The sequence below is a fragment of the Apodemus sylvaticus genome, chromosome 22 (genome assembly GCF_947179515.1).
Source record: "Apodemus sylvaticus chromosome 22, mApoSyl1.1, whole genome shotgun sequence".
Classification (NCBI taxonomy): Eukaryota; Metazoa; Chordata; class Mammalia; order Rodentia; family Muridae; genus Apodemus; species Apodemus sylvaticus.
The window spans coordinates 26698617-26712921 of record NC_067493.1 but is presented as its reverse complement, the minus strand read 5'-3'; the positions used below and the strand labels follow the sequence as shown (position 1 = coordinate 26712921).

General features: G+C 53.4%; 1 protein-coding gene and 1 long non-coding RNA gene across 3 annotated transcripts in view; one reads left to right on the top strand and one right to left on the bottom strand.

Annotated features, from left to right (window-relative positions):
• Window positions 1-14305, bottom strand: part of Mad1l1 (mitotic arrest deficient 1 like 1) — a 310585-nt gene that overhangs the window by 23278 nt on the left and 273002 nt on the right. The window lies entirely within an intron of this gene.
• On the top strand, window positions 2250-3509 carry LOC127672572 (uncharacterized). The gene is made up of 2 exons (XR_007974990.1): window positions 2250-2476; window positions 2812-3509. It is a non-coding gene; the product is annotated as an uncharacterized LOC127672572 (long non-coding RNA).

Genomic DNA, 14305 nt, shown 5'->3' with positions numbered 1-14305 from the left:
AGGGACAAAGCAGAGAGAGCAGGTCTCCAAGCCCAGCCCGGCCCAGCCCAGAGTTAACATTTGAGGGAGGTCTGGGTGACAGTACGTGATTTAAAAGTTAATTAAAATGAGTGGTATAGAGTGTAACAGCCTCAGGTGTTTATTTCCAAAGGGCGTTTGGAAGGAAAAGGGGGAAAAAAAATCTAATAAAAAGCTTTGTGAGGTATTGCATTAGCAGGTAATCACACTGCTAAATCACCAGGCGTCTGAAGCGGCCTAATGACTCTGCTGCTGCTGCTGGCCCTTCACCCAAGGAGTGGAGAGACTGGGCATCTTTGGTTTCTGGAGCGCACATGTGAGGGAGGTAGGAGTGGAAACCGAGGTCTGAGACATGGGCTCAGCCTGCGGGGAGGGCAGCTCCCTCCTCCACCATAAGTCAGTCCTTCCTCCCTTCCCTCCACACACCCTGAGTACTGATGATGGCCCTGCCACAGGTAGTCCCTCAGTGGGTGGAGGATGGCCAGTCCACAGCTCTGGATATCATGGAGAGGGGCCTAGAAGGACTCCCCAAGGAAGAAGTCCCTGGGCCACGGTACTAAGGACACGCCAGGCAGACTGGCAGTTGGGGGGACCCCAGCTTTGTCCACATTGCCACCTTTGCACAAAGGTGTCAGGCCTGACCTGATGGGAGCTGACCGCAGCAGGCATGACAACTGTCAGGTGGCCTAGTATGACGGCTCTGTGAGTGACACATGGCTTCCTGAGAACTGCACAGTTACAGAGGCTGGCTGGTTTCTCCTACATGGGAAGAGTGGTTGCACTCACTCAGCAGACTCTTATGGGTCCTGGTGGGACGGGGGGGGGGGGGGGGGAAGGTGACAAAGCAGAGACGATGTCCACAGCAGAGGCCCTCCCTGGCCCTCTGAGGTCATCTGTGAGTCACATCTGTGGTCTGACCCTGTCCTGAGAGTAAAACACCCTGAGAGACATGGGCCACCCTTCTGCCTGCCCCTGTTGTCAAGTCCTCCTGTGCCCGCAAGGCCTGTTGTTTCAGGCCTGCTCAGCATGTGATTTTTTTCCTCTGTCTCCCACTCAGGCTCAGGAGAGAAGTAGCCGGACTAGTTACTCCATGAACAAGTGGCTGAGGGTCCACCTAGGAGCCTTTCTCTGACTAGGGTGGCTCTCTTCCTGACCGCCGTACGGCGTGCTGAGGCATTTCAATATGAAGAACAATCATAAGCTTTGTCATGCTGCTGCATAGCACCCCTTTATCTTGTAGGCAGAAGCTGCATCCACCGGCACAGAGGCTGTATCCTGCCCTTGCCCTCTAAGCTCCTGGGTGCCTCTGAGCTCCTTTAAAAGCCAAGGCTGACCCATAGCAGCCACTGAAACACAGAGCCTGAGACTTCTGGAACCCTGACTGCCCAGGTTCCCCCTGGTAGACCTGACTTGTGGTGGCTTCTGTCATGGTGGAGGCCTGCTTAGTTCCTTCTGCCCAGGTGGCACAGATGACAGAAACCTTCATAATTCTTGGGCGTAAATACCAAGACTGAAGCCCCGGAAGAGCAGTGTCTGCTGAGGGGGTTCCTTAGGTTGAGCCTTTCCATACTACCTCACCCCTCTCAGGGCTGGAGTCCCACCAAATGTCATCCACAGTGGAGACAGGCAAGCCTTAGACATGATCACCTCCAGCCTAGTCCCCCACCAGAGTGAAGCCAAGAAAATTACACAATCCAAAATACAAAGGCATGGCAGGCTGGGATGACATGGCCATCCCAGAAGAAATGGAAAGGGATAAACAACTGTCTTAAGTAGTTCCAAGCCAACAAGGCCAGCTCATTGGCTCTGCAGCTAGAGAGTCTCTTTGCTGAGGTTCTGTCTCCCATGTTGTCCCGGGGAAAGAACTACCCAAATTCCAGAAGCTAGACTTGGTGGAGAAGCCCTGCCTTTAGCAGCTGCTGCCCCAGGTCACACCCTAGCCCCATTCTAAGCAGGTAGAGAGCTAGTACCTTGTGCAGGGGTGCAGGGCACACCCAGCTGGCTGGAGACAAGGGAGGAGCAGGCATCTAGTACACAGACATCACCTGCTCACCCCCCCACCCCCACCGTCTGTTGGCTCATTTGTTAATTACTGAGCAGGTTATCCACCATCGCCGGCTGCTGCCTGGCTGTTTATCAAGCACCTTCTGCATTTGCTGAGCTCTATGTGAGCAGCGATAAGCGTCATTAATAAAGAGGAGCTTGGGAGGAGCTGCTTGGTGGCTCCTGCCCAAGTCCAGAAAGTTTCCCCAACAACTGATGTCAGAAGGGAGGGGAGCCCTAGCTCCACCCATCCACTGCAGAAAAGCCTTGGTACTTCCAGGTCAGTAGTATGAGGTGACTCCGGAATATTCTAGACTCCGGGTGGGGGGGTGAGCAGGTGATTGTCTACCTGGTGGCAGGCAGGTACCACCTGGAGGAAACTTAAGAGCCCCGACAGATTCCTTGTGCATCAAAGGTAGGACATAAACTATTGTGTATGTTGGGGAGCACTTCTGTTTGTGACCACAGCCTTCCTGTGGATGCCCAGTCTGGCACACAGTAGCCTTCAGGATGAGTGGATGGAGCTGAGTATGACGGTTAGAACTGTTTCCTTTTGGTCACAAGTGTCCTGAATGCAGGTAGGCCTTGCCTTCTCATATCTCCCATCATCCCTGCCCCCACACATACATTCTCCAAGGAGCACTTGGAAATAGTGAGTGGGGGAGGCCAGGGAGGAGGAGGAGGAGGGGGGAGGAGGAGGGAAGGGGCAGAAGCAAGGCCTGGGTGGAGCTAGTGTTTCCTTCCTTACAGTGACCACCAGGGACATCATCTGAAGCAGAGGAGGTCCTGCATCTGCCTTTTTCTGAAAGAGACATTGATGGCCATTGTGGAAGTGGCTGCCTACATCCTATATAGTTCTAAAGCTGAGACACCTGGTGAAGTATCAGGTCCCTCGAGGTAGGAGCCCCATTTGGGAGTCGTTCACAATGGTGGACACAAGGAACAGCAGCCTGTGCCCTACCTAGTGAGACCTCAAGCACAGCTTGGCACAGGCACTCTCAGCCCGTCGGCTTTCTCATCACAGACCTGGGCTAACGTGGGTCCCTGCTCACTCATGTGAGAAGCTGTTTATGTGAAGGAGCAGGAGCGGTGGAGGTGGAGGATTGGGGGAAACACAGCAGGCCAGAGTCTGCTCTAGCCTGAGAAAGAGGAGGAGGGGACAGAGTGGGTGGCCAGGGAGGAAGCAAAGGGGACAGAAGAAAGAATGCCCAGCTGATGGCCAGGGCTAGCTGGCTTGCAATCCAGTTCCCTCCTTCTCTGGATTGCTGGGTGCAGGAAGGCAGAGTAGGAATCCTGGGACCTGGGGTGGGAAAGTGCCAGGAGCTGCCAGTGCATTTCCGGGTCCAGGCTATGGCCCGTGCTGGAGCAGGCTGCCCTAGGGAACCCAGACTCTCCTCTCTGCATACATTAATTATGACAGAATAAACAACACTGTTTTGAAAAATGCATGTTTCCGTGTGATTGCATTTTTTAATTGGTTGGTTTAACATTTGAAATTTAATTTAATTTCAACTTGCTTTTCCTCAGCATGGGGTCAGGTTGTGAGTAAGGAAATCATTACCGGAGTGCCATCAGGAATGGTGGAAAGGGGGTCCCAGAGCATCACAGCATCTCCTGGGGATCCTGGCTGCCTTGTTGTGGCCTGGGAATGGGGGTTTTGTGGTCTATCCCTGCAGGCTCCAGCTGCGCCCAAGGCTAGCCCCAGCCCTCCTGGCCCACGCAGGCTCTGATGAGGGATACTGGTCCGTAAGTGTTTTCACTTTAGCCGACCCCTTGCTTGCTTCCTGGGAAGTCACCTGCTCAGGCAGATGAGGTCACGGAGCTGAGAGGTGAGGCTGAGGCTGTAAGAGGAGACCAGGTGCCACCCGCTCAGGATGACTCTGAGTTCTATCGCTGTTACTGCTGGACTTGAACACTCCATATGTTAGTGAAGACCAGGCTGAGGGCACAGGGTACAAGCACTGGGACAGTGAGGCCAGGCCTAAAACCAGTCAGACAGGTCAGGATAGGACAGGACATGGTGAGCTTGGAGGTCCAAGCGTGTCTGCTTCTCAGAGCCTGCGTTGAGCCTTTCTACCCAGGATGATGGAGACCCACCAAGTCCCTACCCATTGAGAGGCTAGAGCCAGCCAGATTCCTGCTGAGGCTCATGGTATGGTCTCTGCCAGAGCCTTGGGTTCCTGTGTGGGCAGGGTGAAGGGAGCAGCATCTGTAGGGAGCTCTCCCATCCTATAGAGACAGAGGTCCTTTCCTTGAGCAGCCAACATCACACAGAGGGACCAAGCCATATTCCTCCTCCGGGGCCTCCTCCCCAGGCTCTTTAATCCTGACCAATAGCAGCCTCATGAACCACAGAGACCCCTGCCCCTCTGCCAGGGTGGGAGGCACTGGGGTGTAGGCTGTGAAACTAACACAGTATTTAAAACTTGAAGCTCTCTGACCTGCTCCTTCCTATATTACATCAAATCCCATGTGGACCTTCAGGGTACGAGGTGCACAGAGTGACAGGAAGCCAGAGTTGAGGTGACTGTTAAAAGACTTGTAAGAGTCTGCACTGTCCACAGAAGTCTGTAATAATGTCAGCACCATGGTAGGAACAAAGACTTGTCTTTCTCAGTGTGGCTGACTACCCCTAGAAGTAGCATGTGTTACCTGCAGACCTTTCTTAGACACTGGGCACCCCTATGTGCACCCCAGGCCCAGGGCCTGCAGCAGCTGGTCTGCCCTCTGAGGCCCAGGGTACTGGGCGAGCTCTTTGTGTATCTATGAGATGAAACACACGGCCTGGCTTCCCGGGGCCACAGATCCCATTGTGAGCTGAGGCAGACTGTAGAGAAGTCGGAAAGACTCACTATCCACACACACCGCACTGCCTGGGAGCCCACTAACCTGACTCGCCAGAGCAAAAGCTAGGCCTTCACTGGCTTCTGGGCTCACGGTGCAGCCCCCAGGAAGAAAGAGGCAGCGTGATGCATGGATGCAGGAAGCACCACTGTGAAGGACTGAATCAGGTCTGTGGCACAGCGGGCACTTGTACTTTTTAAAAGCACTCACAGAGGTGTGTGTGTGAGACACACGCCCAGCAGAAGCAGAGCTGTCTTTGAAAAGATGTTTAAGAAATGGGGAACGGGTTGTCTGTGGAGCCAGAGATTTTCAAGGTACAGAACTTGGCATTTGTTAATATGAGCAGACACACGTAGTCCCAAACATTTAACTGAAATATAGCAGGAATGTAAGCCACTCTTCAACAGGGCCGTTCCCGAGGACCCACTGCACGAGACAGCTTTGCCTGCAACAATTGGCTCCACACCAGGGCTGCAGAGGTGCTCCAGCTGCTGGAGCACAAGTCTTCCCATGGCCATGCCTCTTATACCCTAAAGCACTAAAGAAATGAGGCCAGGTAACCCTGATCCCAGAGCAAGTGTACTTAGCTCCAGGTGGAGGCCTGGGGAAACATCTGATAAGCAGAGGATACCCAGCGCACGTATACATAGCCAGAGTTCACTCCTGCCCACTGTGGCCTTCTGGTAGATCCCAGAACTTTTTAGAATGTTCTCCCTGAGCTCTTCACAAATGGCTCCTTCTCACCCCACAGCGTGTTCCATACTAGGGCACCACCCCCACGGATATACATGTCGCTGTGTTAATGTCATCAACTCAACAGCATCTCTAGGGAGATACCCTGGGTTTCCATGCTCTTCCTACAGGAACGCATATTTGAGAATAGAGGCATCTGTGGGCAAATGTCTGCTTCTGGGCTGGATCAAGCCCAACCCAAAGAGCCCATGCTCGCTCCACAGTTGGGCTGGCTTTCCTCCCTGGGCCATGTCACCTGACCAAGAAATGGCTTCTCAGGTAACAGGTATGGCTGAAGCCATGCATAGCACTAATAGGCCACCACATCCTCTGCCCCTCCTTCATCCCCCCCGGGGGGGGGGTGATGCTGGTGTCACCAAGGGGAGCTGCAGGTGGGTGTAAAGTCTATTGCCCAGGCCAGCCTGCAAGTAAGGGAAGCTGTGTCTTGCCCATAAGGGCTCAGTAGATTAAGAAGGGGGGGGGGGCAAGGACTACATACAGTATATCGGATTTGGGCCCACAAGACCACGGGGAAGCCAGTCTGCCTTCTGTGTGGCACTCTGTATGGTACAAATAGCATGCTGGTCCTGTTCCCAGCTGTATCCCTCTCCTGTAGATGCTCAACTGACTTCATCATGAAAATGACCATGTGCCCCGTCACATGGCATGTGGGTAGTGCAGGCCACTGGGAGGCCTTGGTTGGAGGCTGCAGTTGATCAACCCTGACAGGCCAGAGGCACTTGGCATCAAGTGGGCTATACCCATGGCCCTCCTGCTTACACACCTGCAGTAGCAGGAATAGTCAGAGGCAAGACACAGCCTGGTACATAGACTCCAGGCTTGGCAGAAACACATAGACAGTCAGGCATTTAGTGCCAGCATGAACTAGTGGAGGTGGTCGCTACCTGGCTGGAATTCCATTGGCTTTGGGGCAGGACTGGCTTCTACGGGTGCTGGAGATGAGCCTGGACCTGGGGGCTCTGTTGCCCTTATGCCAAGGAGAAGGTATCAGTCACAAAGGACATGGAACAGCTGCTGCTGAGTTGAAGTGGACCCTGGTGGGGCAGTCCCTCTCAGGGAACACTAGCCACAGCCCAGCGATTTTGCAAGGACCTGGCAACAAGGCAGAAAATACTCAGAAGGCTGGTTAGGTGCAAGAACTGTAATACAACAGCTGCCGGGCTGCCCTGGCTCGGGGACAGAAATGCCATGCTGCCTGCCTCATGGTGCTCTTTGCTATAAAATGGGACAACAGCGAGGCGCAGCATGCCTAGCAGTCATGAGGGGCCCCAGTGTGGGGGGTGCGGGAGGCGGCCTGGCCTGCTCAGTTAGAGCACCAAGGAGGGTTGGGAAGCAACAAGCAGCAAGGAGAGGCCACTGAAGGCAGCATGGGGGCCAGGCGCTGGACTCCAGCTTGGGTCTGCCCTCCTCACGGAGGCCCTGGCTGATGGCTCGACCTCTCGAACATGTGCCTACTGACCAAAACGGAATCTAGGATGAGAATAAAGATGCCACGGGCTGCTCAGCTTCTTATAAGACCATGACATCTGATGATGGGATCCCTCACGGGCTGATGGTGCCAAGATGGCGGTCTTCTTAGGTAAAGGAGAGGCATAGGGCATGCAGACAGATTGAGTCCATTCACCCACAAAGCCACCCAGTCTCTAGATGGCATAGTGCCCAGGTCGTAGCAGTGACCAGGCTACCCCAAGAACAGGCCCTAAGCTCCCACTGTCCAGTGAGCCATGTTTTACTGAATGGGGCAATCTTTGGGACAGTGCAATACCCCTGACCTCAACTCATTAGAAGCAACCAACACTGCCTCAGTAGTCTCCATGAAGGTCTCCAGACCTGCCAGGTGTTCCCCAGGAGGCAGGAGAAGCCCCGCCTTAAAGCAGCTTCTTCAGCTGGGGGCTGCCATCTCAGATGAGACTGTGTAAACTGGATGTAGGGGCACAAGGCGGCATGGAAACAGCCGAAGGCTGGTGCTGGTCCCGAGACTGAGAAGTCACTCAGAACCAGCAATGGCAGAGGAGTGAGAGCTCTGGCCAGCAGCGCTCTCCTGGGCTACACCTTACAGCGCCACTGCGGCCTCGGTCCTCAACACGTGGAGTGCGTATGCATCACCTCGGCATCCCCAACGAGCGCTGCCTCCAACACTCTAAGATTCAGGACCACGGGATGCTGTGAACTGCAGTCTGGCTGTGCATACAATGTCTTCTGCTCTTTGCGAAACATAATGGTTTAGCTGTGGAATGCAAAGGCTTTCCTATATTTTCTTATTGCCAGTCCTCGGCAATGCAAGTATCAAATTAGCATATCTTTGCACTGTACTGAAGATTTAAAAATTGCTCTTAGAGCTGCTGACTCAGGTTTCAAAACTGTTAAAAATTTCAAAACTTTGGTTTTTGATTAGGGCAGAATTCCCACCAATTTCTGAAATGAGCCTCACCACGCACCTGCCACTTTGTGTGGCATATTTCTGTGAAGCGGAGTGCTTAGCACTGACAAGTATAAACTCAAATGTTGAAGGTGAGCCGTATCCCAGAGCAGCAGACAGTAAGACAATGTAAGACAAGAGGGCTGGGGACGGCTCAGCAAGTGCCTGTCTCACAAGCATCAGAGTGTGAGTTCAATCCCCAGACTCTATGAAGAAAGCTGGGTTCAGTAACACACACTTGGAACCCCATTATGGTGGACGGGTGGCCTACTTGGTAATGTTTCAGACAAATGAGAAATCAAATCCTAGTCAACCAGAAGCATGAGGTGCCTGAGGAGTATCATCAAAGCTGTCCTCTGACTTCCAGGTGCACCCATGTGCACCCATACCCACTGAACAGACAAACCCATCTACTAGCATGTAAACTTGCTTCCGCTTTAACAGGTGGTAAAGATTAGTAACTGTTTGCTGCCAACAGGGGGTAATTATGGAATAAACTCAACAGAAACAGGAAAACTGTCTGCTGACCTGAGGTAATAAACCTGGGGTGGGGGTTGGGAGGAAGGGAGAGGCCTAGGCTGAGGGGCACTTATTGTGGAACAGTTGTGGCATGGAGCTGGGGACGTGGAGGAGACACACTTAGACCACTAGCCTGTTTTGTGTCCAGGCTTCAGGAAAAGGAAGCACCAACTGAGGGAGCTTCAGCAGAGGCCCAGAGGCAGGGGCCTGATGTGACCAATCAGGCAGAGAGGGGATGGAGGAAGAAATGGGCTGGGGACATAGTTAAAAACCAATCAAGGGTCCATGGAGAGCCCATTACAGATCAGCTGAGGCAGAGGCAGCAAGCAACAGGGGCCTGAGGCAGGCTGTGTGGCCAGGGGCAGGCCCATGAGATGTCTTCCTGTCCAGAAGCCTCTGAGATGAGCAGGGAGGCCACCTTCCCACATACGGCCTGTTGGATGGCCAACCCTCCAGGAAGCTGGAGGGCACTGAGCTGTGGCAGGCAGAATCTAGTGTCTACTATAGCTAGCAGGGTTCAGAACAAGAGAGCTGGGATGGAGTAAGCAGACAGGGTAGTGCTCCCCCTGGAGGGAGTCTGGGGATGGCACCCTTGGAAGAGCGCATGAGCAGGGAGCCACTCTTCTGAGTAGGGGGTTAAGTTCTCCCCCAGAGTTAGGCCAACACCCAGGCAGTCAGGCTGGGGCCCTGTTCTGGGTAGGGCCTGGGGGAGGGAGCACAGGGGGCGATTGTCTATCTTTTCAGTGCTCCAGGGAACTGAAGATCAAAGCCCTGGCCATTCCCTTTGATTGGGAGAAGCTCTGGAACAGGATGTGTCATTATCCAAATTGCTTCTAGCTTCTGACTGCCCCAACTCTTGCTGAGAATCTCTAAAGGGTGAATATGAAACACCCTCAAAATGCGTGGGTAGTTGGGCAATTGTTAGGCGCAGAAGTGCTTCCTAGACAGTCAAACATACTGGCTGGGGGGAGGGGGCCTGAAAAACTCCTATTGGGCATTCATTCAGCCAAGCCCACCCCATGTTGTAGGCTCTAGAGTGGGTGAGGCCAGCCTCATTCAGTGCTGGTGACCTGGCCATGTCTGGGGCTCTTGGCGAGGGTGTTGTGTCCCTTTAGCTGATGCTCACCTCACAGGGTTAGACAGGGTGCTTCAGGATACCTCACCCACCCCTTCTCTTTTCCTGACACCCCGGAAGAAATTGCTTTAATATTATTTACAAGGTGGCACATTCAAGAAGCCACGGGGAAGATGATGCTTCGCTGGGGAAGGCTGGCAACCTGAGCAGGCTATGCTCAATATTAATACCGCCACCGCGGCATGGAATCCGGTCTTCTTGGTAACCGGAGGCTGTTCACACGGCTCCCCTGAGGGATGCCTTCCACAAACTTGGATGTGAACTAATTAAGTTTGCACAGCTAATCAGAACAGGCTGCCTTGGAGACTCGGAATGTAGAGAACCAGAGACAGGCCACTGTGAGCCAAGGAGTGACTGCTCTTTCTCCCAGCCAGCCCTCCTGCCTGTAGGCTATCACAGTGCCTTGGCTTTTCTCTATCTCTGTTAGGTTCAGAGCCCTGTGTTTCTGTACATGGAGGTTCCCTGATCTCTACAGACAAGGGTTGCTGGTACCCTGGGATGCTATCAAAGTCCAGTGTAACAAGCCCCATCCTAGTCAGACTGGTACAAGCAGGTACTGTCTCCTTCTATGCCATTTGAAGGTGGCATTGGCCTGGCCTGGGACTTGAGCTGGCTATGTGCATCCTCTAAGATAAGCTCTTGGGGAACTCAAGGAGGAGCCATGCTAGGCACTCAGACTATAGCTGAGACTGGAGAGCCAGGTGCTCAGGGTGGGAGGACAGATAGCTGAGCCCTGGTGCTCCTGGGAATTAGGCACCCAGAGGAGATAACAGAGTTGGTGCATGCTGGGAAACAGTGGCCCAGGATAGGAAGGAGGGCAGATGCTCAGGCGCGTGCCAGTTGGACAGATGCCTGGGGGCATGCTGGAATCAGGCACCCAGGGCAGGATGGTGGACGGCATGGCACATGCTGAAGGCAGTCATGTGAGTTCAGGAGCAGCAGTGGCTCAGCCCTCTTGGGGCCTGCACTGGAAATGCTAAATGATTCTTTTCCTCTTAAAATTATTCATGTGAGTCTGTATGGTCATGCTCATGACTGCGTATGGGAAGCTGGGAGGGCATTTTGTGGGTTTTGCTTGTAGGTTGTTTGAGACAGGGTCTCACTACGTATCCCTGGCTGTCCTGGAACTCACTGTGTACACCAGGCTGGCCTTGGAAGGCAGAGAAATCCACATCCATATGCTGTCTGAGCGCTGGGATTAAAGGCATGCACCACTATTTTGGGCTTGATGTCAGATGTTTTTACTGAATCCAAAGTTCACTGGTTCAGCTAGACTTGCTGGCCAGCAGGCTGCAGGAATCTGCTGGTCTCTGACTCCTATCACCCAGCTCTGGATATCATCACACACAAACACCTCAGAGTTCAGCTTTTATGAAGGGGCTGGGAACTGAACTCAGGTCTTCATGCTTGCACAAATACAAGGCGCTCTCCTCTGCCTCAATTCCTGTCTTTTTGAAGCAGGGTTTCACACTGCTTAGACTGACCTTGAACTGATCCTCCTGCTTCCCAGCTTCTGAGTGCTGCTAAGTGGTACTTTAGAACTTTCCAAGATCCACTGCTGGCTGAGCTTGTACTTTGCTCAACAACCAATAGAGAGCTGAGGGAAGGAAGGGAGGGAGGGAGGGAGGGAGGGAGGGAGGGAGGGAGGGCAGCAGACGCCATGCTGTGGAAAGTGGCTGCAGTTATTGCATGGGCTAACAGGGATCCTCTGAGGTCCTTCATGAGCAGCACTACAGGAGTCGTCTGGTGAGGAGGGTGAGCAGCGTGAGGAGAGGCAGGGATGGCTGTCCGGCCAGGAATGGCTGGAGCTGTGGAGTGAGGGCATGTTGACAGATGGCAGGAGCTCCATGGCAGACTTGGCAGAATTGGCACCATAGTGGACACCACACATGTGTGGCCCAACTAAATGCAACCTCATTCTAGCCCTCCTAGGCCTCCATTCACCAGACAGAGCTGAAGCTGTGGGAAGAGAGAACTTCTAAACCAGTAAGGTCCTCATGAGGCCCCACTGCCCATATTGCCTGTGTTCCGGGTTACAGCGTGGAGCAGTGAAGTGCTTGTGGCCCCTTGGTGAGAGGAATGGGGCTGAGACTAAGGTTCACCACAATAGCTGAAGCATGGGAAACCAGGAGTCTTAGTGAAACCAGAGTGGGAAGGGGAAAGCAAGATGGCTGTCCACAGCAATGTCCCGAGGAAGCTCTTCTGACAAACTGGATGGCCAGGCTACGAGCCAGGGACACACAATGCAGCTGGCCCCAGTACAGGGCACTCAGAATCTCCTGGGACTGATGGTCAGTAGGGGGAGAGTGATGGGCATTGTGCCTGGAGTCCCAGAGGTCAGTAGGTTCCCACCTAGAACAGGAGTGGGGGGCAAGGGAGGAGAAAGCCAGCAGCTGCATCTGTGTTCCTGGCAGGCCCTAGGATAACGCTGGGAGCCTGTCCACTTGTCCTTCAGTAGAGAGTGAGGTGGGCAGCTAGCCTCTCACGGAAGCACTCAGTGAATAGGGCTGAGACTGGATGACATCTGGGGACTGCCACGGCCCATGCCAGTGTACCCTGCTCATCGCAGACATGCGTGGATAGAAAGTCTATCAGTAGGCCATGTTTGCATTCTAGACACCTCAGCCACTCCAAGCTTCCCAAAGGCAGGCAAAGAAACAGCCACAAGTCCATTGTTTCTCTCTGTAGACCGAGGGCTCTGTGAGGCTGAAGGCACGCTTTGAGGGAAGGGGAAGTGAAGGGCAGTCTCTCTTCACAAGGATCGGGTGGGGCGGGCATGGAGGCTATCAGCTCTGGATGTTAAGTGGAGCTGGGCTTGTCTGAATGACTTATTAAAAATAGATTACAAAGCATTTAAAAGTCTCTGCCAGATCAGAATCACACAATTAAAGCATCGTCCTTGCTCGCCTCTCCCCCACCTCCTGTAACAAGGAGAGACACTGGACTCTAGCAAACTCTTCATCCCATTCTCCCTGCTTCCGTCACAGCTGCTCCCAGCATGGAGGAAGGAAGCTGTGGACTCCACTGCCATCCTTCTGAGTTCCGACTGCTATGTCCTGGGCCTTGGCTAGGACATGCTGTATAGCTCACACCCAAAGTGTGCCCAGGCACATATACATGGGTGTATCTGATGCTACAGCATTCCCAGGGAAGAACAGTTGACCCAAGGTCACATGAAGGCAGGATGGAGACCCAACTGCTACTTTGTGGTAGCCTGAATTGGAGATTCTGAATTAGCATGGTTCCATCTCAGAAAAGTAACTCACTTGCCCAAACTCCGGGACCTTCCAGCACTATGCCATCCTGTGACTTCTGAACCTCACCCTGGGATCCACTAGGAACACGGAAGAGGAACATGGCCAGGACATCAAGCTTCCGGCACCTCAGCACTGTGATCCTTTTCTTCAGGACCACCTGAGGTAGCTGAGGCCCTGCCTGGAGTCAGCACAGCCCATGTTCAGGGCCAGAATTTCTGAGAACCCACACTCGTAGTGAGTTTCTACACTGCTGAATGCTGAAGTAGACAGGGGCTGGGCCTCAGTGATGGCTACAGAAGCAAGTCTACAAAGAAGAAAGCAGAAACCTCAGCTTCATGCAGATATGAGTACCAGCTGGGCGGATCCTGGAAGGTCACATGCCATACAGAGCCCCAAGGTTCCTTAGCCTGCATACCTCTTGTCCAGGATTCCTTGAGTCATTGAGTTCAAGTAGGTCTCCCAGGGGCCACACTTTCTGCTTGCACCCCTCAAAGCTTTTTCAAAGCCAGTTGCTAAGTTCTGCTGCTCACCTGAAAAAGTACAGAGCCAATGTGGCCCTTGTCAGATCACCCACAGCTTTCATGCTCTTGACTTCAAGTGTGTGACAGACAACGTAAGAACCACTTGGAGCATGTCCAGGCCTCTGCTTTGGGCCACTTTGGCCCTTGTAGGGCAGGGATGGCTTGTCTGTGCATGGCAGCACTCTTCCTAGGAGGCAGAGACAGACACAGAGGTGATGTTTCAGTACGGCAGGGCTGTGGTGTCTCCCAGCTATGCCAGAAAAGCTTCCAACAGTGCTGACCATCAGGCTGGCAAAACCACAGCTGGCCAGCACTTTCCAGAGCTCTAAGGGGGAAGAGGAAGGCAGATCTCACACGGCAGTGTCTTTACAGTCTATGACTGGGAGCCAGCCAGCACTCTGTGGGGACTGCCCACGCCTTCAGAGACGGCAACAGTAGGTAGGTGACATAGAAACTGAGTTCAGTCATCTGCTCCACGTTGCCCTTTCCTGCAGAGCAGAGTGGCTCCCTGGCCTGCCCACCAGGTTTCCCAAGGCCCAAATAGCTGTGGCCACTGAGCTGGTAGCATTGGCCCCCAGAAAATCTGCTATTCTATAGTGACTCAGACCTGGTACACTTGAACAGTGATGTCCCCAAAGACCGAATTCTACATAGAACCCCTCAGCCTGCCAGATACTGGATCAGCAACTTGCTGGATACTTAGCATGTTAACTTCATGTGCCCCCTGTCAACCTGCATGATGACCCCTAGCCACATAGCAGACCCTCAGGTCCAGCGGATACCTTGCCCAGTGCTG